This window comes from Euprymna scolopes, chromosome 42 (assembly GCF_053919585.1).
Source record: "Euprymna scolopes isolate OS-2025 chromosome 42, ASM5391958v1, whole genome shotgun sequence".
In the NCBI taxonomy this organism is placed as follows: domain Eukaryota; kingdom Metazoa; phylum Mollusca; class Cephalopoda; order Sepiida; family Sepiolidae; genus Euprymna; species Euprymna scolopes.
In genome coordinates, this window is record NC_136523.1 from 45,315,847 (window position 1) to 45,332,734 (window position 16,888).

General features: G+C 37.6%; 1 protein-coding gene and 58 non-coding genes across 60 annotated transcripts in view; 1 reads left to right on the forward strand and 58 right to left on the reverse strand.

Moving 5' to 3' along the window:
* Trnak-uuu (transfer RNA lysine (anticodon UUU)) lies at nucleotides 1-92 on the reverse strand. The gene is given in 2 exon segments: nucleotides 1-36; nucleotides 56-92. It is a non-coding gene; the product is annotated as a tRNA-Lys (tRNA).
* LOC145267073 (transmembrane protein 232-like) overlaps nucleotides 1-16,888 on the forward strand; it is a 288,020-nt gene that overhangs the window by 135,570 nt on the left and 135,562 nt on the right. The window lies entirely within an intron of this gene.
* Trnak-uuu (transfer RNA lysine (anticodon UUU)) lies at nucleotides 453-544 on the reverse strand. Its single transcript is given in 2 exon segments — nucleotides 453-488; nucleotides 508-544. It is a non-coding gene; the product is annotated as a tRNA-Lys (tRNA).
* Trnak-uuu (transfer RNA lysine (anticodon UUU)) lies at nucleotides 683-774 on the reverse strand. The gene is given in 2 exon segments: nucleotides 683-718; nucleotides 738-774. It is a non-coding gene; the product is annotated as a tRNA-Lys (tRNA).
* Nucleotides 913-1,004, reverse strand: Trnak-uuu (transfer RNA lysine (anticodon UUU)). The gene is given in 2 exon segments: nucleotides 913-948; nucleotides 968-1,004. It is a non-coding gene; the product is annotated as a tRNA-Lys (tRNA).
* On the reverse strand, nucleotides 1,365-1,456 carry Trnak-uuu (transfer RNA lysine (anticodon UUU)). The gene is given in 2 exon segments: nucleotides 1,365-1,400; nucleotides 1,420-1,456. It is a non-coding gene; the product is annotated as a tRNA-Lys (tRNA).
* Trnak-uuu (transfer RNA lysine (anticodon UUU)) lies at nucleotides 1,595-1,686 on the reverse strand. Its single transcript is given in 2 exon segments — nucleotides 1,595-1,630; nucleotides 1,650-1,686. It is a non-coding gene; the product is annotated as a tRNA-Lys (tRNA).
* On the reverse strand, nucleotides 2,038-2,129 carry Trnak-uuu (transfer RNA lysine (anticodon UUU)). Its single transcript is given in 2 exon segments — nucleotides 2,038-2,073; nucleotides 2,093-2,129. It is a non-coding gene; the product is annotated as a tRNA-Lys (tRNA).
* Trnak-uuu (transfer RNA lysine (anticodon UUU)) lies at nucleotides 2,268-2,359 on the reverse strand. The gene is given in 2 exon segments: nucleotides 2,268-2,303; nucleotides 2,323-2,359. It is a non-coding gene; the product is annotated as a tRNA-Lys (tRNA).
* Trnak-uuu (transfer RNA lysine (anticodon UUU)) lies at nucleotides 2,498-2,589 on the reverse strand. The gene is given in 2 exon segments: nucleotides 2,498-2,533; nucleotides 2,553-2,589. It is a non-coding gene; the product is annotated as a tRNA-Lys (tRNA).
* On the reverse strand, nucleotides 2,728-2,819 carry Trnak-uuu (transfer RNA lysine (anticodon UUU)). The gene is given in 2 exon segments: nucleotides 2,728-2,763; nucleotides 2,783-2,819. It is a non-coding gene; the product is annotated as a tRNA-Lys (tRNA).
* On the reverse strand, nucleotides 2,958-3,049 carry Trnak-uuu (transfer RNA lysine (anticodon UUU)). Its single transcript is given in 2 exon segments — nucleotides 2,958-2,993; nucleotides 3,013-3,049. It is a non-coding gene; the product is annotated as a tRNA-Lys (tRNA).
* Nucleotides 3,179-3,270, reverse strand: Trnak-uuu (transfer RNA lysine (anticodon UUU)). The gene is given in 2 exon segments: nucleotides 3,179-3,214; nucleotides 3,234-3,270. It is a non-coding gene; the product is annotated as a tRNA-Lys (tRNA).
* Nucleotides 3,631-3,722, reverse strand: Trnak-uuu (transfer RNA lysine (anticodon UUU)). The gene is given in 2 exon segments: nucleotides 3,631-3,666; nucleotides 3,686-3,722. It is a non-coding gene; the product is annotated as a tRNA-Lys (tRNA).
* Nucleotides 3,861-3,952, reverse strand: Trnak-uuu (transfer RNA lysine (anticodon UUU)). Its single transcript is given in 2 exon segments — nucleotides 3,861-3,896; nucleotides 3,916-3,952. It is a non-coding gene; the product is annotated as a tRNA-Lys (tRNA).
* Nucleotides 4,091-4,182, reverse strand: Trnak-uuu (transfer RNA lysine (anticodon UUU)). The gene is given in 2 exon segments: nucleotides 4,091-4,126; nucleotides 4,146-4,182. It is a non-coding gene; the product is annotated as a tRNA-Lys (tRNA).
* Nucleotides 4,543-4,634, reverse strand: Trnak-uuu (transfer RNA lysine (anticodon UUU)). Its single transcript is given in 2 exon segments — nucleotides 4,543-4,578; nucleotides 4,598-4,634. It is a non-coding gene; the product is annotated as a tRNA-Lys (tRNA).
* On the reverse strand, nucleotides 4,995-5,086 carry Trnak-uuu (transfer RNA lysine (anticodon UUU)). The gene is given in 2 exon segments: nucleotides 4,995-5,030; nucleotides 5,050-5,086. It is a non-coding gene; the product is annotated as a tRNA-Lys (tRNA).
* On the reverse strand, nucleotides 5,225-5,316 carry Trnak-uuu (transfer RNA lysine (anticodon UUU)). Its single transcript is given in 2 exon segments — nucleotides 5,225-5,260; nucleotides 5,280-5,316. It is a non-coding gene; the product is annotated as a tRNA-Lys (tRNA).
* Trnak-uuu (transfer RNA lysine (anticodon UUU)) lies at nucleotides 5,455-5,546 on the reverse strand. The gene is given in 2 exon segments: nucleotides 5,455-5,490; nucleotides 5,510-5,546. It is a non-coding gene; the product is annotated as a tRNA-Lys (tRNA).
* On the reverse strand, nucleotides 5,907-5,998 carry Trnak-uuu (transfer RNA lysine (anticodon UUU)). Its single transcript is given in 2 exon segments — nucleotides 5,907-5,942; nucleotides 5,962-5,998. It is a non-coding gene; the product is annotated as a tRNA-Lys (tRNA).
* Trnak-uuu (transfer RNA lysine (anticodon UUU)) lies at nucleotides 6,137-6,228 on the reverse strand. Its single transcript is given in 2 exon segments — nucleotides 6,137-6,172; nucleotides 6,192-6,228. It is a non-coding gene; the product is annotated as a tRNA-Lys (tRNA).
* On the reverse strand, nucleotides 6,589-6,680 carry Trnak-uuu (transfer RNA lysine (anticodon UUU)). Its single transcript is given in 2 exon segments — nucleotides 6,589-6,624; nucleotides 6,644-6,680. It is a non-coding gene; the product is annotated as a tRNA-Lys (tRNA).
* On the reverse strand, nucleotides 6,819-6,910 carry Trnak-uuu (transfer RNA lysine (anticodon UUU)). Its single transcript is given in 2 exon segments — nucleotides 6,819-6,854; nucleotides 6,874-6,910. It is a non-coding gene; the product is annotated as a tRNA-Lys (tRNA).
* Trnak-uuu (transfer RNA lysine (anticodon UUU)) lies at nucleotides 7,049-7,140 on the reverse strand. Its single transcript is given in 2 exon segments — nucleotides 7,049-7,084; nucleotides 7,104-7,140. It is a non-coding gene; the product is annotated as a tRNA-Lys (tRNA).
* Nucleotides 7,501-7,592, reverse strand: Trnak-uuu (transfer RNA lysine (anticodon UUU)). Its single transcript is given in 2 exon segments — nucleotides 7,501-7,536; nucleotides 7,556-7,592. It is a non-coding gene; the product is annotated as a tRNA-Lys (tRNA).
* On the reverse strand, nucleotides 7,731-7,822 carry Trnak-uuu (transfer RNA lysine (anticodon UUU)). Its single transcript is given in 2 exon segments — nucleotides 7,731-7,766; nucleotides 7,786-7,822. It is a non-coding gene; the product is annotated as a tRNA-Lys (tRNA).
* Nucleotides 8,174-8,265, reverse strand: Trnak-uuu (transfer RNA lysine (anticodon UUU)). Its single transcript is given in 2 exon segments — nucleotides 8,174-8,209; nucleotides 8,229-8,265. It is a non-coding gene; the product is annotated as a tRNA-Lys (tRNA).
* Trnak-uuu (transfer RNA lysine (anticodon UUU)) lies at nucleotides 8,404-8,495 on the reverse strand. The gene is given in 2 exon segments: nucleotides 8,404-8,439; nucleotides 8,459-8,495. It is a non-coding gene; the product is annotated as a tRNA-Lys (tRNA).
* On the reverse strand, nucleotides 8,634-8,725 carry Trnak-uuu (transfer RNA lysine (anticodon UUU)). The gene is given in 2 exon segments: nucleotides 8,634-8,669; nucleotides 8,689-8,725. It is a non-coding gene; the product is annotated as a tRNA-Lys (tRNA).
* On the reverse strand, nucleotides 8,864-8,955 carry Trnak-uuu (transfer RNA lysine (anticodon UUU)). The gene is given in 2 exon segments: nucleotides 8,864-8,899; nucleotides 8,919-8,955. It is a non-coding gene; the product is annotated as a tRNA-Lys (tRNA).
* Trnak-uuu (transfer RNA lysine (anticodon UUU)) lies at nucleotides 9,094-9,185 on the reverse strand. Its single transcript is given in 2 exon segments — nucleotides 9,094-9,129; nucleotides 9,149-9,185. It is a non-coding gene; the product is annotated as a tRNA-Lys (tRNA).
* On the reverse strand, nucleotides 9,315-9,406 carry Trnak-uuu (transfer RNA lysine (anticodon UUU)). Its single transcript is given in 2 exon segments — nucleotides 9,315-9,350; nucleotides 9,370-9,406. It is a non-coding gene; the product is annotated as a tRNA-Lys (tRNA).
* Trnak-uuu (transfer RNA lysine (anticodon UUU)) lies at nucleotides 9,545-9,636 on the reverse strand. The gene is given in 2 exon segments: nucleotides 9,545-9,580; nucleotides 9,600-9,636. It is a non-coding gene; the product is annotated as a tRNA-Lys (tRNA).
* Nucleotides 9,775-9,866, reverse strand: Trnak-uuu (transfer RNA lysine (anticodon UUU)). Its single transcript is given in 2 exon segments — nucleotides 9,775-9,810; nucleotides 9,830-9,866. It is a non-coding gene; the product is annotated as a tRNA-Lys (tRNA).
* On the reverse strand, nucleotides 10,005-10,096 carry Trnak-uuu (transfer RNA lysine (anticodon UUU)). The gene is given in 2 exon segments: nucleotides 10,005-10,040; nucleotides 10,060-10,096. It is a non-coding gene; the product is annotated as a tRNA-Lys (tRNA).
* Trnak-uuu (transfer RNA lysine (anticodon UUU)) lies at nucleotides 10,235-10,326 on the reverse strand. The gene is given in 2 exon segments: nucleotides 10,235-10,270; nucleotides 10,290-10,326. It is a non-coding gene; the product is annotated as a tRNA-Lys (tRNA).
* On the reverse strand, nucleotides 10,465-10,556 carry Trnak-uuu (transfer RNA lysine (anticodon UUU)). The gene is given in 2 exon segments: nucleotides 10,465-10,500; nucleotides 10,520-10,556. It is a non-coding gene; the product is annotated as a tRNA-Lys (tRNA).
* Trnak-uuu (transfer RNA lysine (anticodon UUU)) lies at nucleotides 10,695-10,786 on the reverse strand. Its single transcript is given in 2 exon segments — nucleotides 10,695-10,730; nucleotides 10,750-10,786. It is a non-coding gene; the product is annotated as a tRNA-Lys (tRNA).
* Trnak-uuu (transfer RNA lysine (anticodon UUU)) lies at nucleotides 11,147-11,238 on the reverse strand. Its single transcript is given in 2 exon segments — nucleotides 11,147-11,182; nucleotides 11,202-11,238. It is a non-coding gene; the product is annotated as a tRNA-Lys (tRNA).
* On the reverse strand, nucleotides 11,606-11,697 carry Trnak-uuu (transfer RNA lysine (anticodon UUU)). Its single transcript is given in 2 exon segments — nucleotides 11,606-11,641; nucleotides 11,661-11,697. It is a non-coding gene; the product is annotated as a tRNA-Lys (tRNA).
* Nucleotides 11,836-11,927, reverse strand: Trnak-uuu (transfer RNA lysine (anticodon UUU)). The gene is given in 2 exon segments: nucleotides 11,836-11,871; nucleotides 11,891-11,927. It is a non-coding gene; the product is annotated as a tRNA-Lys (tRNA).
* On the reverse strand, nucleotides 12,066-12,157 carry Trnak-uuu (transfer RNA lysine (anticodon UUU)). The gene is given in 2 exon segments: nucleotides 12,066-12,101; nucleotides 12,121-12,157. It is a non-coding gene; the product is annotated as a tRNA-Lys (tRNA).
* On the reverse strand, nucleotides 12,517-12,608 carry Trnak-uuu (transfer RNA lysine (anticodon UUU)). Its single transcript is given in 2 exon segments — nucleotides 12,517-12,552; nucleotides 12,572-12,608. It is a non-coding gene; the product is annotated as a tRNA-Lys (tRNA).
* Trnak-uuu (transfer RNA lysine (anticodon UUU)) lies at nucleotides 12,747-12,838 on the reverse strand. The gene is given in 2 exon segments: nucleotides 12,747-12,782; nucleotides 12,802-12,838. It is a non-coding gene; the product is annotated as a tRNA-Lys (tRNA).
* Trnak-uuu (transfer RNA lysine (anticodon UUU)) lies at nucleotides 12,977-13,068 on the reverse strand. Its single transcript is given in 2 exon segments — nucleotides 12,977-13,012; nucleotides 13,032-13,068. It is a non-coding gene; the product is annotated as a tRNA-Lys (tRNA).
* On the reverse strand, nucleotides 13,429-13,520 carry Trnak-uuu (transfer RNA lysine (anticodon UUU)). The gene is given in 2 exon segments: nucleotides 13,429-13,464; nucleotides 13,484-13,520. It is a non-coding gene; the product is annotated as a tRNA-Lys (tRNA).
* On the reverse strand, nucleotides 13,659-13,751 carry Trnak-uuu (transfer RNA lysine (anticodon UUU)). Its single transcript is given in 2 exon segments — nucleotides 13,659-13,694; nucleotides 13,714-13,751. It is a non-coding gene; the product is annotated as a tRNA-Lys (tRNA).
* Nucleotides 13,889-13,980, reverse strand: Trnak-uuu (transfer RNA lysine (anticodon UUU)). Its single transcript is given in 2 exon segments — nucleotides 13,889-13,924; nucleotides 13,944-13,980. It is a non-coding gene; the product is annotated as a tRNA-Lys (tRNA).
* Nucleotides 14,119-14,210, reverse strand: Trnak-uuu (transfer RNA lysine (anticodon UUU)). The gene is given in 2 exon segments: nucleotides 14,119-14,154; nucleotides 14,174-14,210. It is a non-coding gene; the product is annotated as a tRNA-Lys (tRNA).
* Trnak-uuu (transfer RNA lysine (anticodon UUU)) lies at nucleotides 14,349-14,440 on the reverse strand. The gene is given in 2 exon segments: nucleotides 14,349-14,384; nucleotides 14,404-14,440. It is a non-coding gene; the product is annotated as a tRNA-Lys (tRNA).
* On the reverse strand, nucleotides 14,579-14,670 carry Trnak-uuu (transfer RNA lysine (anticodon UUU)). Its single transcript is given in 2 exon segments — nucleotides 14,579-14,614; nucleotides 14,634-14,670. It is a non-coding gene; the product is annotated as a tRNA-Lys (tRNA).
* Trnak-uuu (transfer RNA lysine (anticodon UUU)) lies at nucleotides 14,809-14,900 on the reverse strand. The gene is given in 2 exon segments: nucleotides 14,809-14,844; nucleotides 14,864-14,900. It is a non-coding gene; the product is annotated as a tRNA-Lys (tRNA).
* Trnak-uuu (transfer RNA lysine (anticodon UUU)) lies at nucleotides 15,490-15,581 on the reverse strand. Its single transcript is given in 2 exon segments — nucleotides 15,490-15,525; nucleotides 15,545-15,581. It is a non-coding gene; the product is annotated as a tRNA-Lys (tRNA).
* Nucleotides 15,720-15,817, reverse strand: Trnak-uuu (transfer RNA lysine (anticodon UUU)). The gene is made up of 2 exons: nucleotides 15,781-15,817; nucleotides 15,720-15,755 (listed from the first exon to the last, which is right to left on the reverse strand). It is a non-coding gene; the product is annotated as a tRNA-Lys (tRNA).
* Trnak-uuu (transfer RNA lysine (anticodon UUU)) lies at nucleotides 15,956-16,053 on the reverse strand. Its single transcript has 2 exons — nucleotides 16,017-16,053; nucleotides 15,956-15,991 (listed from the first exon to the last, which is right to left on the reverse strand). It is a non-coding gene; the product is annotated as a tRNA-Lys (tRNA).
* Trnak-uuu (transfer RNA lysine (anticodon UUU)) lies at nucleotides 16,192-16,289 on the reverse strand. Its single transcript has 2 exons — nucleotides 16,253-16,289; nucleotides 16,192-16,227 (listed from the first exon to the last, which is right to left on the reverse strand). It is a non-coding gene; the product is annotated as a tRNA-Lys (tRNA).
* Nucleotides 16,428-16,519, reverse strand: Trnak-uuu (transfer RNA lysine (anticodon UUU)). The gene is given in 2 exon segments: nucleotides 16,428-16,463; nucleotides 16,483-16,519. It is a non-coding gene; the product is annotated as a tRNA-Lys (tRNA).
* Nucleotides 16,658-16,755, reverse strand: Trnak-uuu (transfer RNA lysine (anticodon UUU)). Its single transcript has 2 exons — nucleotides 16,719-16,755; nucleotides 16,658-16,693 (listed from the first exon to the last, which is right to left on the reverse strand). It is a non-coding gene; the product is annotated as a tRNA-Lys (tRNA).

The following is a 16,888-nucleotide window of genomic DNA, read 5'->3' on the forward strand; positions in this document are numbered from 1 at the left end:
AGCCCACATGGGGACTTGAACCCCAGACCCTCAGATGACTTTATCCTAATGTTCTTAAAAGTCTGATGCTCTACCGCCTGAGCTATGTAGGCCCACCATTATTCACCACAATCTGGAACAATAACAACAAAAAACATGAAAAGAAAACATCAACCAATCAGACATCAAGTCGTATATGTCGGATGTGAAGAAAAACAGACTGATATTAAATAAAATACAAAAAAGTCAGTAGCCCACATGGGGACTTGAACCCCAGATGACTTTATCCTAATGTTCTTAAAAGTCTGATGCTCTACCGACTGAGCTATGTAGGCCCACCATTATTCACCACAATCTGGAACAATAACAACAAAAAACATGAAAAGAAAACATCAACCAATCAGACATCAAGTCGTATATGTCGGATGTGAAGAAAAACAGATTGATAGTAAATAAAATACAAAAAAGTCAGTAGCCCACATGGGGACTTGAACCCCAGACCCTCAGATGACTTTATCCTAATGTTCTTAAAAGTCTGATACTCTACCGACTGAGCTATGTAGGCCCACCATTATTCACCACAATCTGGAACAATAACAACAAAAAACATGAAAAGAAAACATCAATCAATCAGACATCAAGTCGTATATGTCGGATGTGAAGAAAAACAGACTGATATTAAATAAAATACAAAAAAGTCAGTAGCCCACATGGGGACTTGAACCCCAGACCCTCAGATGACTTTATCCTAATGTTCTTAAAAGTCTGATGCTCTACCGACTGAGCTATGTAGGCCCACCATTATTCACCACAATCTGGAACAATAACAACAAAAAACATGAAAAGAAAACATCAATCAATCAGACATCAAATCGTATATGTCGGATGTGAAGAAAAACAGACTGATAGTAAATAAAATACAAAAAGGTCAGTAGCCCACATGGGGACTTGAACCCCAGACCCTCAGATGACTTTATCCTAATGTTCTTAAAAGTCTGATGCTCTACCGACTGAGCTATGTAGGCTCACCATTATTCACCACAATCTGGAACAATAACAACAAAAAACATGAAAAGAAAACATCAATCAATCAGACATCAAGTCGTATATGTCGGATGTGAAGAAAAACAGACTGATATTAAATAAAATACAAAAAGGTCAGTAGCCCACATGGGGACTTGAACCCCAGACGACTTTATCCTAATGTTCTTAAAAGTCTGATGCTCTACCGACTGAGCTATGTAGGCCCACCATTATTCACCACAATCTGGAACAATAACAACAAAAAACATGAAAAGAAAACATCAATCAATCAGACATCAAGTCGTATATGTCGGATGTGAAGAAAAACAGACTGATAGTAAATAAAATACAAAAAAGTCAGTAGCCCACATGTGGACTTGAACCCCAGACCCTCAGATGACTTTATCCTAATGTTCTTAAAAGTCTGATGCTCTACCGACTGAGCTATGTAGGCCCACCATTATTCACCACAATCTGGAACAATAACAACAAAAAACATCAAAAGAAAACATCAATCAATCAGACATCAAGTCGTATATGTCGGATGTGAAGAAAAACAGACTGATATTAAATAAAATACAAAAAAGTCAGTAGCCCCCATGGGGACTTGAACCCCAGACCCTCAGATGACTTTATCCTAATGTTCTTAAAAGTCTGATGCTCTACCGACTGAGTTATGTAGGCCCACCATTATTCACCACAATCTGGAACAATAACAACAAAAAAAATGACAAGAAAACATCAATCAATCAGACATCAAGTCGTATATGTCGGATGTGAAGAAAAACAGACTGATATTAAATAAAATACAAAAAAGTCAGAAGCCCACATGGGGACTCGAACCCCAGATGACTTTATCCTAATGTTCCTAAAAGTCTGATGCTCTACCGACTGAGCTATGTAGGCCCACCATTATTCAGCACAATCCGGAACAATAACAACAAAACACATGAAAAGAAAACATCAATCAATCATACATCAAGTCGTATATGAAGAAAAACAGACTGATAGTAAATAAAATACAAAAAAGTCAGTAGCCCACATGGGGACTTGAACCCCAGACCCTCAGATGACTTTATCCTAATGTTCTTAAAAGTCTGATGCTCTACCGACTGAGCTATGTAGGCCCACCATTATTCAGCACAATCCGGAACAATAACAAAAAAAAACATGAAAAGAAAACATCAATCAATCATACATCAAGTCGTATATGTCGGATGTGAAGACAACCAGACTGATAGTAAATAAAATACAAAAAAGTCAGTAGCCCACATGGGGACTTGATCCCCAGTCCCTCAGATGACTTTATCCTAATGCTCTTAAAAGTCTGATGCTCTACCGACTGAGCTATGTAGGCCCACCATTATTCAGCACAATCCGGAACAATAACAACAAAAAACATGCAAAGAAAACATCAATCAATCAGACATCAAGTCGTATATGTCGGATGTGAAGAAAAACAGACTGATATTAAATAAAATACAAAGAAGTCAGTAGCCCACATGGGGACTTGAACCCCAGACCCTCAGATGACTTTATCCTAATGTTCTTAAAAGTCTGATGCTCTACCGACTGAGCTATGTAGGCCCATCACTATTCACCACAATCTGGAACAATAACAACAAAAAACATGAAAAGAAAACATCAATCAATCAGACATCAAGTCGTATATGTCGGATGTGAAGAAAAAGAGACTGATATTAAATAAAATACAAAAAAGTCAGTAGCCCCCATGGGGACTTGAATCCCAGACCCTCAGATGACTTTATCCTAATGTTCTTAAAAGTCTGATGCTCTACCGACTGAGCTATGTAGGCCCACCATTATTCAGCACAATCCGGAACAATAACAACAAAAAACATGAAAAGAAAACATCAATCAATCAGACATCAAGTCGTATATGTCGGATGTGAAGAAAAACAGACTGATAGTAAATAAAATACAAAAAAGCCAGTAGCCCACATGGGGACTTGAACCCCAGACCCTCAGATGACTTTATCCTAATGTTCTTAAACGTCTGATGCTCTACCGACTGAGCTATGTAGGCCCGCCCATCTTCGCCACAATCTGGAACAATAACAACAAAAAACATGAAAAGAAAACATCAATCAATCAGACATCAAGTCGTATATGAAGAAAAACAGACTGATAGTAAATAAAATACAAAAAAGTCAGTAGCCCACATGGGGACTTGAACCCCAGACCCTCAGATGACTTTAACCTAATGTTCTTAAAAGTCTGATGCTCTACCGACTGAGCTATGTAGGCCCACCATTATTCAGCACAATCCGGAACAATAACAACAAAAAATATGAAAAGAAAACATCAATCAATCATACATCAAGTCGTATATGTCGGATGTGAAGAAAAACAGACTGATAGTAAATAAAATACAAAAAAGTCAGTAGCCCACATGGGGACTTGAACCCCAGATGACTTTATCCTAATGTTCTTAAAAGTCTGATGCTCTACCGCCTGAGCTATGTAGGCCCACCATTATTCACCACAATCTGGAACAATAACAACAAAAAACATGAAAAGAAAACATCAACCAATCAGACATCAAGTCGTATATGTCGGATGTGAAGAAAAACAGACTGATATTAAATAAAATACAAAAAAGTCAGTAGCCCACATGGGGACTTGAACCCCAGACCCTCAGATGACTTTATCCTAATGTTCTTAAAAGTCTGATGCTCTACCGACTGAGCTATGTAGGCTCACCATTATCCACCACAATCTGGAACAATAACAACAAAAAACATGAAAAGAAAACATCAATCAATCAGACATCAAGTCGTATATGTCGGATGTGAAGAAAAACAGACTGATAGTAAATAAAATACAAAAAAGTCAGTAGCCCACATGGGGACTTGAACCCCAGACCCTCAGATGACTTTATCCTAATGTTCTTAAAAGTCTGATGCTCTACCGACTGAGCTATGTAGGCCCACCATTATTCACCACAATCTGGAACAATAACAACAAAAAACATGAAAAGAAAACATCAATCAATCAGACATCAAATCGTATATGTCGGATGTGAAGAAAAACAGACTGATAGTAAATAAAATACAAAAAGGTCAGTAGCCCACATGGGGACTTGAACCCCAGACCCTCAGATGACTTTATCCTAATGTTCTTAAAAGTCTGATGCTCTACCGACTGAGCTATGTAGGCCCACCATTATTCACCACAATCTGGAACAATAACAACAAAAAACATGAAAAGAAAACATCAATCAATCAGACATCAAGTTGTATATGTCGTATGTGAAGAAAAACAGACTGATATTAAATACAATACAAAAAGGTCAGTAGCCCACATGGGGACTTGAACCCCAGACGACTTTATCCTAACGTTCTTAAAAGTCTGATGCTCTACCGACTGAGCTATGTAGGCCCACCATTATTCACCACAATCTGGAACAATAACAGCAAAAAACATGAAAAGAAAACATCAATCAATCAGACATCAAGTCGTATATGTCGGATGTGAAGAAAAACAGACTGATATTAAATAAAATACAAAAAAGTCAGTAGCCCACATGGGGACTTGAACCCCAGACCCTCAGATGACTTTATCCTAATGTTCTTAAAAGTCTGATGCTCTACCGACTGAGCTATGTAGGCCCACCATTATTCAGCACAATCCGGAACAATAACAACAAAAAACATTAAAAGAAAACATCAATCAATCAGACATCAAGTCGTATATGTCGGATGTGAAGAAAAACAGACTGATAGTAAATAAAATACAAAAAAGTCAGTAGCCCACATAGGGACTTGAACCCCAGACGACTTTATCCTAATGTTCTTAAAAGTCTGATGCTCTACCGACTGAGCTATGTAGGCCCACCATTATTCAGCACAATCCGGAACAATAACAACAAAAAATATGAAAAGAAAACATCAATCAATCATACATCAAGTCGTATATGTCGGATGTGAAGAAAAACAGACTGATAGTAAATAAAATACAAAAAAGTCAGTAGCCCACATGGGGACTTGAACCCCAGACCCTCAGATGACTTTATCCTAATGTTCTTAAAAGTCTGATGCTCTACCGACTGAGCTATGTAGGCCCACCATTATTCAGCACAATCCGGAACAATAACAACAAAAAACATGCAAAGAAAACATCAATCAATCAGACATCAAGTCGTATATGTCGGATGTGAAGAAAAACAGACTGATATTAAATAAAATACAAAAAAGGCAGTAGCCCCCATGGGGACTTGAACCCCAGACCCTCAGATGACTTTATCCTAATGTTCTTAAAAGTCTGATGCTCTACCGACTGAGCTATGTAGGCCCACCATTATTCACCACAATCTGGAACAATAACAACAAAAAACATGAAAAGAAAACATCAACCAATCAGACATCAAGTCGTATATGTCGGATGTGAAGAAAAACAGACTGATAGTAAATAAAATACAAAAAAGTCAGTAGCCCACATGGGGACTTGAACCCCAGACCCTCAGATGATTTTATCCTAATGTTCTTAAAAGTCTGATGCTCTACCGACTGAGCTATGTAGGCCCACCATTATTCACCACAATCTGGAACAACACCAACAAAAAACATGAAAAGAAAACATCAACCAATCAGACATCAAGTCGTATATGTCGGATGTGAAGAAAAACAGACTGATAGTAAATAAAATACAAAAAAGTCAGTAGCCCACATGGGGACTTGAACCCCAAATGACTTTATCCTAATGTTCTTAAAAGTCTGATGCTCTACCGACTGAACTATGTAGGCCCACCATTATTCAGCACAATCCGGAACAATAACAACAAAAAACATGAAAAGAAAACATCAACCAATCAAACATCAAGTCGTATATGTCGGATGTGAAGAAAAACAGACTGATATTAAATAAAATACAAAAAAGTCAGTAGCCCACATGGGGACTTGAACCCCAGACCCTCAGATGACTTTATCCTAATGTTCTTAAAAGTCTGATGCTCTACCGACTGAGCTATGTAGGCCCACCATTATTCACCACAATCTGGAACAATAACAAAAAAAAACATGAAAAGAAAACATCAACCAATCAGACATCAAGTCGTATATGTCGGATGCGAAGAAAAACAGACTGATAGTAAATAAAATACAAAAAAGTCAGTAGCCCACATGGGGACTTGAACCCCAGACCCTCAGATGACTTTATCCTAATGTTCTTAAAAGTCTGATGCTCTACCGCCTGAGCTATGTAGGCCCACCATTATTCACCACAATCTGGAACAATAACAACAAAAAACATGAAAAGAAAACATCAACCAATCAGACATCAAGTCGTATATGTCGGATGTGAAGAAAAACAGACTGATATTAAATAAAATACAAAAAAGTCAGTAGCCCACATGGGGACTTGAACCCCAGATGACTTTATCCTAATGTTCTTAAAAGTCTGATGCTCTACCGACTGAGCTATGTAGGCCCACCATTATTCACCACAATCTGGAACAATAACAACAAAAAACATGAAAAGAAAACATCAACCAATCAGACATCAAGTCGTATATGTCGGATGTGAAGAAAAACAGATTGATAGTAAATAAAATACAAAAAAGTCAGTAGCCCACATGGGGACTTGAACCCCAGACCCTCAGATGACTTTATCCTAATGTTCTTAAAAGTCTGATGCTCTACCGACTGAGCTATGTAGGCCCACCATTATTCACCACAATCTGGAACAATAACAACAAAAAACATGAAAAGAAAACATCAATCAATCAGACATCAAGTCGTATATGTCGGATGTGAAGAAAAACAGACTGATATTAAATAAAATACAAAAAAGTCAGTAGCCCACATGGGGACTTGAACCCCAGACCCTCAGATGACTTTATCCTAATGTTCTTAAAAGTCTGATGCTCTACCGACTGAGCTATGTAGGCCCACCATTATTCACCACAATCTGGAACAATAACAACAAAAAACATGAAAAGAAAACATCAATCAATCAGACATCAAATCGTATATGTCGGATGTGAAGAAAAACAGACTGATAGTAACTAAAATACAAAAAGGTCAGTAGCCCACATGGGGACTTGAACCCCAGACCCTCAGATGACTTTATCCTAATGTTCTTAAAAGTCTGATGCTCTACCGACTGAGCTATGTAGGCTCACCATTATTCACCACAATCTGGAACAATAACAACAAAAAACATGAAAAGAAAACATCAATCAATCAGACATCAAGTCGTATATGTCGGATGTGAAGAAAAACAGACTGATATTAAATAAAATACAAAAAGGTCAGTAGCCCACATGGGGACTTGAACCCCAGACGACTTTATCCTAATGTTCTTAAAAGTCTGATGCTCTACCGACTGAGCTATGTAGGCCCACCATTATTCACCACAATCTGGAACAATAACAACAAAAAACATGAAAAGAAAACATCAATCAATCAGACATCAAGTCGTATATGTCGGATGTGAAGAAAAACAGACTGATAGTAAATAAAATACAAAAAAGTCAGTAGCCCACATGTGGACTTGAACCCCAGACCCTCAGATGACTTTATCCTAATGTTCTTAAAAGTCTGATGCTCTACCGACTGAGCTATGTAGGCCCACCATTATTCACCACAATCTGGAACAATAACAACAAAAAACATCAAAAGAAAACATCAATCAATCAGACATCAAGTCGTATATGTCGGATGTGAAGAAAAACAGACTGATATTAAATAAAATACAAAAAAGTCAGTAGCCCCCATGGGGACTTGAACCCCAGACCCTCAGATGACTTTATCCTAATGTTCTTAAAAGTCTGATGCTCTACCGACTGAGTTATGTAGGCCCACCATTATTCACCACAATCTGGAACAATAACAACAAAAAAAATGACAAGAAAACATCAATCAATCAGACATCAAGTCATATATGTCGGATGTGAAGAAAAACAGACTGATATTAAATAAAATACAAAAAAGTCAGAAGCCCACATGGGGACTCGAACCCCAGATGACTTTATCCTAATGTTCCTAAAAGTCTGATGCTCTACCGACTGAGCTATGTAGGCCCACCATTATTCAGCACAATCCGGAACAATAACAACAAAACACATGAAAAGAAAACATCAATCAATCATACATCAAGTCGTATATGAAGAAAAACAGACTGATAGTAAATAAAATACAAAAAAGTCAGTAGCCCACATGGGGACTTGAACCCCAGACCCTCAGATGACTTTATCCTAATGTTCTTAAAAGTCTGATGCTCTACCGACTGAGCTATGTAGGCCCACCATTATTCAGCACAATCCGGAACAATAACAAAAAAAAACATGAAAAGAAAACATCAATCAATCATACATCAAGTCGTATATGTCGGATGTGAAGACAACCAGACTGATAGTAAATAAAATACAAAAAAGTCAGTAGCCCACATGGGGACTTGATCCCCAGTCCCTCAGATGACTTTATCCTAATGCTCTTAAAAGTCTGATGCTCTACCGACTGAGCTATGTAGGCCCACCATTATTCAGCACAATCCGGAACAATAACAACAAAAAACATGCAAAGAAAACATCAATCAATCAGACATCAAGTCGTATATGTCGGATGTGAAGAAAAACAGACTGATATTAAATAAAATACAAAGAAGTCAGTAGCCCACATGGGGACTTGAACCCCAGACCCTCAGATGACTTTATCCTAATGTTCTTAAAAGTCTGATGCTCTACCGACTGAGCTATGTAGGCCCATCACTATTCACCACAATCTGGAACAATAACAACAAAAAACATGAAAAGAAAACATCAATCAATCAGACATCAAGTCGTATATGTCGGATGTGAAGAAAAAGAGACTGATATTAAATAAAATACAAAAAAGTCAGTAGCCCCCATGGGGACTTGAACCCCAGACCCTCAGATGACTTTATCCTAATGTTCTTAAAAGTCTGATGCTCTACCGACTGAGCTATGTAGGCCCACCATTATTCAGCACAATCCGGAACAATAACAACAAAAAACATGAAAAGAAAACATCAATCAATCAGACATCAAGTCGTATATGTCGGATGTGAAGAAAAACAGACTGATAGTAAATAAAATACAAAAAAGCCAGTAGCCCACATGGGGACTTGAACCCCAGACCCTCAGATGACTTTATCCTAATGTTCTTAAACGTCTGATGCTCTACCGACTGAGCTATGTAGGCCCGCCCATCTTCGCCACAATCTGGAACAATAACAACAAAAAACATGAAAAGAAAACATCAATCAATCAGACATCAAGTCGTATATGAAGAAAAACAGACTGATAGTAAATAAAATACAAAAAAGTCAGTAGCCCACATGGGGACTTGAACCCCAGACCCTCAGATGACTTTAACCTAATGTTCTTAAAAGTCTGATGCTCTACCGACTGAGCTATGTAGGCCCACCATTATTCAGCACAATCCGGAACAATAACAACAAAAAATATGAAAAGAAAACATCAATCAATCATACATCAAGTCGTATATGTCGGATGTGAAGAAAAACAGACTGATAGTAAATAAAATACAAAAAAGTCAGTAGCCCACATGGGGACTTGAACCCCAGACCCTCAGATGACTTTATCCTAATGTTCTTAAAAGTCTGATGCTCTACCGACTGAGCTATGTAGGCCCACCATTATTCACCACAATCTGGAACAATAACAACAAAAAACATGAAAAGAAAACATCAATCAATCATACATCAAGTCGTATATGTCGGATGTGAAGAAAAACAGACTGATATTAAATAAAATACAAAAAAGTCAGTAGCCCACATGGGGACTTGAACCCCAGACCCTCAGATGACTTTATCCTAATGTTCTTAAAAGTCTGATGCTCTACCGACTGAGCTATGTAGGCCCACCATTATTCACCACAATCTGGAACAATAACAACAAAAAACATGAAAAGAAAACATCAATCAATCAGACATCAAGTCGTATATGTCGGATGTGAAGAAAAACAGACTGATATTAAATAAAATACAAAAAAGTCAGTAGCCCACATGGGGACTTGAACCCCAGACCCTCAGATGACTTTATCCTAATGTTCTTAAAAGTCTGATGCTCTACCGACTGAGCTATGTAGGCCCACCATTATTCACCACAATCTGGAACAATAACAACAAAAAACATGAAAAGAAAACATCAATCAATCAGACATCAAGTCGTATATGTCGGATGTGAAGAAAAACAGACTGATATTAAATAAAATACAAAAAGGTCAGTAGCCCACATGGGGACTTGAACCCCAGACCCTCAGATGACTTTATCCTAATGTTCTTAAAAGTCTGATGCTCTACCGACTGAGCTATGTAGGCCCACCATTATTCACCACAATCTGGAACAATAACAACAAAAAACATGAAAAGAAAACATCAATCAATCAGACATCAAGTCGTATATGTCGGATGTGAAGAAAAACAGACTGATATTAAATAAAATACAAAAAAGTCAGTAGCCCACATTGGGACTTGAACCCAAGACCCTCAGATGACTTTATCCTAATGTTCTTAAAAGTCTCATGCTCTACCGACTGAGCTATGTAGGCCCACCATTATTCACCACAATCTGGAACAATAACAACAAAAAACATGAAAAGAAAACATCAATCAATCAGACATCAAGTCGTATATGTCGGATGTGAAGAAAAACAGACTGATAGTAAATAAAATACAAAAAAGTCAGTAGCCCACATGGGGACTTGAACCCCAGACCCTCAGATGACTTTATCCTAATGTTCTTAAAAGTCTGATGCTCTACCGACTGAGCTATGTAGGCCCACCATTATTCACCACAATCTGGAACAACACCAACAAAAAACATGAAAAGAAAACATCAACCAATCAGACATCAAGTCGTATATGTCGGATGTGAAGAAAAACAGACTGATAGTAAATAAAATACAAAAAAGTCAGTAGCCCACATGGGGACTTGAACCCCAGATGACTTTATCCTAATGTTCTTAAAAGTCTGATGCTCTACCGACTGAGCTATGTAGGCCCACCATTATTCACCACAATCTGGAACAATAACAACAAAAAACATGAAAAGAAAACATCAATCAATCAGACATCAAGTCGTATATGTCGGATGTGAAGAAAAACAGACTGATAGTAAATAAAATACAAAAAAGTCAGTAGCCCACATGGGGACTTGAACCCCAGACCCTCAGATGACTTTATCCTAATGTTCTTAAAAGTCTGATGCTCTACCGACTGAGCTATGTAGGCCCACCATTATTCACCACAATCTGGAACAATAACAACAAAAAACATGAAAAGAAAACATCAATCAATCAGACATCAAGTCGTATATGTCGGATGTGAAGAAAAACAGACTGATATTAAATAAAATACAAAAAAGTCAGTAGCCCACATTGGGACTTGAACCCAAGACCCTCAGATTACTTTATCCTAATGTTCTTAAAAGTCTCATGCTCTACCGACTGATCTATTAGGCCCACCATTATTCACCACAATCTGGAACAATAACAACAAAAAACATGAAAAGAAAACATCAATCAATCAGACATCAAGTCGTATATGTCGGATGTGAAGAAAAACAGACTGATATTAAATAAAATACAAAAAAGTCAGTAGCCCACATGGGGACCTGAACCCCAGACCCTCAGATGACTTTATCCTAATGTTCTTAAAAGTCTGATGCTCTACCGACTGAGCTATGTAGGCCCACCATTATTCAGCACAATCCGGAACAATAACAACAAAAAACATTAAAAGAAAACATCAATCAATCAGACATCAAGTCGTATATGTCGGATGTGAAGAAAAACAGACTTGTATTAAATAAAATACAGAAAAGTCAGTAGCCCACATGGGGACTTTAACCCCAGACCCTCAGATGACTTTATCCTAATGTTCTTAAAAGTCTGATGCTCTACCGACTGAGCTATGTAGGCCCACCATTATTCACCACAATCTGGAACAATAACAACAAAAAACATGAAAAGAAAACATCAATCAATCAGACATCAAGTCGTATATGTCGAATGTGAAGAAAAACAGACTGATATTAAATAAAATACAAAAAAGTCAGTAGCCCACATGGGGACTTGAACCCTAGACCCTCAGATGACTTTATCCTAATGTTCTTAAAAGTCTGATGCTCTACCAACTGAACAATGTAGGCCCACCATTATTCAGCACAATCTGGAACAATAACAACAAAAACATGAAAAGAAAACATCAATCAATCAGACATCAAGTCGTATATGTCGGATGTGAAGAAAAACAGACTGATATTAAATAAAATACAAAAAGATCAGTAGCCCACATGGGGACTTGAACCCCAGACGACTTTATCCTAATGTTCTTAAAGGTCTGATGCTCTACCGACTGAGCTATGTAGGCCCACCATTATTCACCACAATCTGGAACAATAACAACAAAAAACATGAAAAGAAAACATCAATCAATCAGACATCAAGTCGTATATGTCGGATGTGAAGAAAAACAGACTGATATTAAATAAAATACAAAAAATTCAGTAGCCCACATGGGGACTTGAACCCCAGACCCTCAGATGACTTTATCCTAATGTTCTTAAAAGTCTGATGCTCTACTGACTGAGCTATGTAGGCCCACCATTATTCACCACAATCTGGAACAATAACAACAAAAAACATGAAAAGAAAACATCAATCAATCATACATCAAGTCGTATATGTCGGATGTGAAGAAAAACAGACTGATATTAAATAAAATACAAAAAAGTCAGTAGCCCACATGGGGACTTGAACCCCAGACCCTCAGATGACTTTATCCTAATGTTCTTAAAAGTCTGATGCTCTACCGACTGAGCTATGTAGGCCCACCATTAGTCACCACAATCTGGAACAATAACAACAAAAAACATGAAAAGAAAACATCAATCAATCAGACATCAAGTCGTATATGTCGGATGTGAAGAAAAACAGACTGATATTAAATAAAATACAAAAAAGTCAGTAGCCCACATGGGGACTTGAACCCCAGACCCTCAGATGACTTTATCCTAATGTTCTTAAAAGTCTGATGCTCTACCGACTGAGCTATGTAGGCCCACCATTATTCACCACAATCTGGAACAATAACAACAAAAAACATGAAAAGAAAACATCAATCAATCAGACATCAAGTCGTATATGTCGGATGTGAAGAAAAACAGACTGATATTAAATAAAATACAAAAAAGTCAGTAGCCCACATGGGGACTTGAACCCCAGATGACTTTATCCTAATGTTCTTAAAAGTCTGATGCTCTACCGACTGAGCTATGTAGGCCCACCATTATTCACCACAATCCGGAACAATAACAACAAAAAACATGAAAAGAAAACATCAACCAATCAGACATCAAGTCGTATATGTCGGATGTGAAGAAAAACAGACTGATATTAAATAAAATACAAAAAAGTCAGTAGCCCACATGGGGACTTGAACCCCAGACCCTCAGATGACTTTATCCTAATGTTCTTAAAAGTCTGATGCTCTACCGACTGAGCTATGTAGACCCACCATTATTCACCACAATCTGGAACAATAACAACAAAAAACATGAAAAGAAAACATCAATCAATCAGACATCAAGTCGTATATGTCGGATGTAAGGAAAAACAGACTGATAGTAAATAAAATACAAAAAAGTCAGTAGGCCACATGGGGACTTGAACCCCAGACCCTCAGATGACTTTATCCTAATGTTCTTAAAAGTCTGATGCTCTACCGACTGAGCTATGTAGGCCCACCATTATTCACCACAATCTGGAACAATAACAACAAAAAACATGAAAAGAAAACATCAATCAATCAGACATCAAGTCGTATATGTCGGATGTGAAGAAAAACAGACTGATATTAAATAAAATACAAAAATGTCAGTAGCCCACATGGGGACTTGAACCCCAGACCCTCAGATGACTTTATCCTAATGTTCTTAAAAGTCTGATGCTCTACATACTGAGCTATGTAGGCCCACCATTATTCACCACAATCTGGAACAATAACAACAAAAAACATGAAAAGAAAACATCAATCAATCAGACATCAAGTCGTATATGTCGGATGTGAAGAAAAACAGACTGATATTAAATAAAATACAAAAAAGTCAGTAGCCCACATGGGGACTTGAACCCCAGACCCTCAGATGACTTTATCCAAATGTTCTTAAAAGTCTGATGCTCTACCGACTGAGCTATGTAGGCCCACCATTATTCACCACAATCTGGAACAATAACAACAAAAAACATGAAAAGAAAACATCAATCAATCATACATCAAGTCGTATATGTCGGATGTGAAGAAAAACAGACTGATATTAAATAAAATACAAAAAAGTCAGTAGCCCACATGGGGACTTGAACCCCAGACCCGCAGATGACTTTATCCTAATGTTCTTAAAAGTCTGATGCTCTACCGACTGAGCTATGTAGGCCCACCATTATTCAGCACAATCCGGAACAATAACAACAAAAAACATGAAAAGAAAACATCAATCAATCAGACATCAAGTCGTATATGTCGGATGTGAAGAAAAACAGACTTATATTAAATAAAATACAGAAAAGTCAGTAGCCCACATGGGGACTTGAACCCCAGACCCTCAGATGACTTTATCCTAATGTTCTTAAAAGTCTGATGCTCTACCGAGTGAGCTATGTAGGCCCACCATTATTCAGCACAATCCAGAACAATAACAACAAAAAACATGAAAAGAAAACATCAATCAATCAGACATCAAGTCGTATATGTCGGATGTGAAGAAAAACAGACTGATATTAAATAAAATACAAAAAAGTCAGTAGCCCACATGGGGACTTGAACCCCAGACCCTCAGATGACTTTATCCTAATGTTCTTAAAAGTCTGATGCTCTACCGCCTGAGCTATGTAGGCCCACCATTATCCACCACAATCTGGAACAATAACAACAAAAACATGAAAAGAAAACATCAATCAATCAGACATCAAGTCGTATATGTCGGATGTGAAGAAAAACAGACTGATATTAAATAAAATACAAAAAGGTCAGTAGCCCACATGGGGACTTGAACTCTAGACGACTTTATCCTAATGTTCTTAAAAGTCTGATGCTCTACCGACTGAGCTATGTAGGCCCACCATTATTCACCACAATCTGGAACAATCACAACAAAAAACATGAAAAGAAAACATCAATCAATCAGACATCAAGTCGTATATGTCGGATGTGAAGAAAAACAGACTGATATTAAATAAAATACAAAAATGTCAGTAGCCCATATGGGGACTTGAACCCCAGACCCTCAGATGACTTTATCCTAATGTTCTTAAAAGTCTGATGCTCTACATACTGAGCTGTGTAGGCCCACCATTATTCACCACAATCTGGAACAATAACAACAAAAAACATGAAAAGAAAACATCAATCAATCAGACATCAAGTCGTATATGTCGGATGTGAAGAAAAACAGACTGATATTAAATAAAATACAAAAAAGTCAGTAGCCCACATGGGGACTTGAACCCCAGACCCTCAGATGACTCTATCCTTATGTTCTTAAAAGTCTGATGCTCTACCGACTGAGCTATGTAGGCCCACCAATATTTACCACAATCTGGAACAATAACAACAAAAAACATGAAAAGAAAACATCAATCTATCAGACATCAAGTCGTATATGTCGTATGTGAAGAAAAACAGACTGATATTAAATAAAATACAAAAAAGTCAGTAGCCCACATGGGGACTTGAACCCCAGACCCTCAGATGACTTTATCCTAATCCTAATGTTCTTAAAAGTCTGATGCTCTACCGACTGAGCTATGTAGGCCCACCATTATTCACCACAATCTGGAACAATCACAAAAAAAAACATGAAAAGAAAACATCAATCAATCATACATCAAGTCGTATATGTCGGATGTGAAGAAAAACAGACTGATATTAAATAAAATACAAAAAAGTCAGTAGCCCACATGGGGACTTGAACCCCAGACCCTCAGATGACTTGATCCTAATCCTAATGTTCTTAAAAGTCTGATGCTCTACCGACTGAGCTATGTAGGCCCACCATTATTCGCCACAATCTGGAACAATCACAACAAAAAACATGCAAAGAAAACATCAATCAATCAGACATCAAGTCGTATATGTCGGATGTGAAGAAAAACAGACTGATATTACATAAAATACAAAAAAGTCAGTAGCCCACATGGGGACTTGAACCCCAGACCCTCAGATGACTTTATCCTAATCCTAATGTTCTTAAAAGTCTGATGCTCTACCGACTGAGCTATGTAGGCCCACCATTATTCACCACAATCCGGAACAATAACAACAAAAAACATGAAAAGAAAACATCAATCAATCAGACATCAAGTCGTATATGTCGGATGTGAAGAAAAACAGACTGATATTAAATAAAATACAAAAAAGTCAGTAGCCCCCATGGGGACTTGAACCCCAGACCCTCAGATGACTTTATCCTAATGTTCTTAAAAGTCTGATGCTCTACCGACTGAGCTATGTAGGCCCACCATTATTCACCACAGTCCGGAACAATAACAACAAAAAACATGAAAAGAAAACATCAATCAATCAGACATCAAGTCGTATATGTCGGATGTGAAGAAAAACAGACTGATATTAAATAAAATACAAAAAAGTCAGTAGCCCACATGGGGACTTGAACCCCAGACCCTCAGATGACTTTATCCTAATCCTAATGTTCTTAAAAGTCTGATGCTCTACCGACTGAGCTATGTAGGCCCACCATTATTCACCACAATCCGGAACAATAACAACAAAAAACATGAAAAGAAAACATCAATCAATCAGACATCAAGTCGTATATGTCGGATGTGAAGAAAAACAGACTGATATTAAATAAAATACAAAAAAG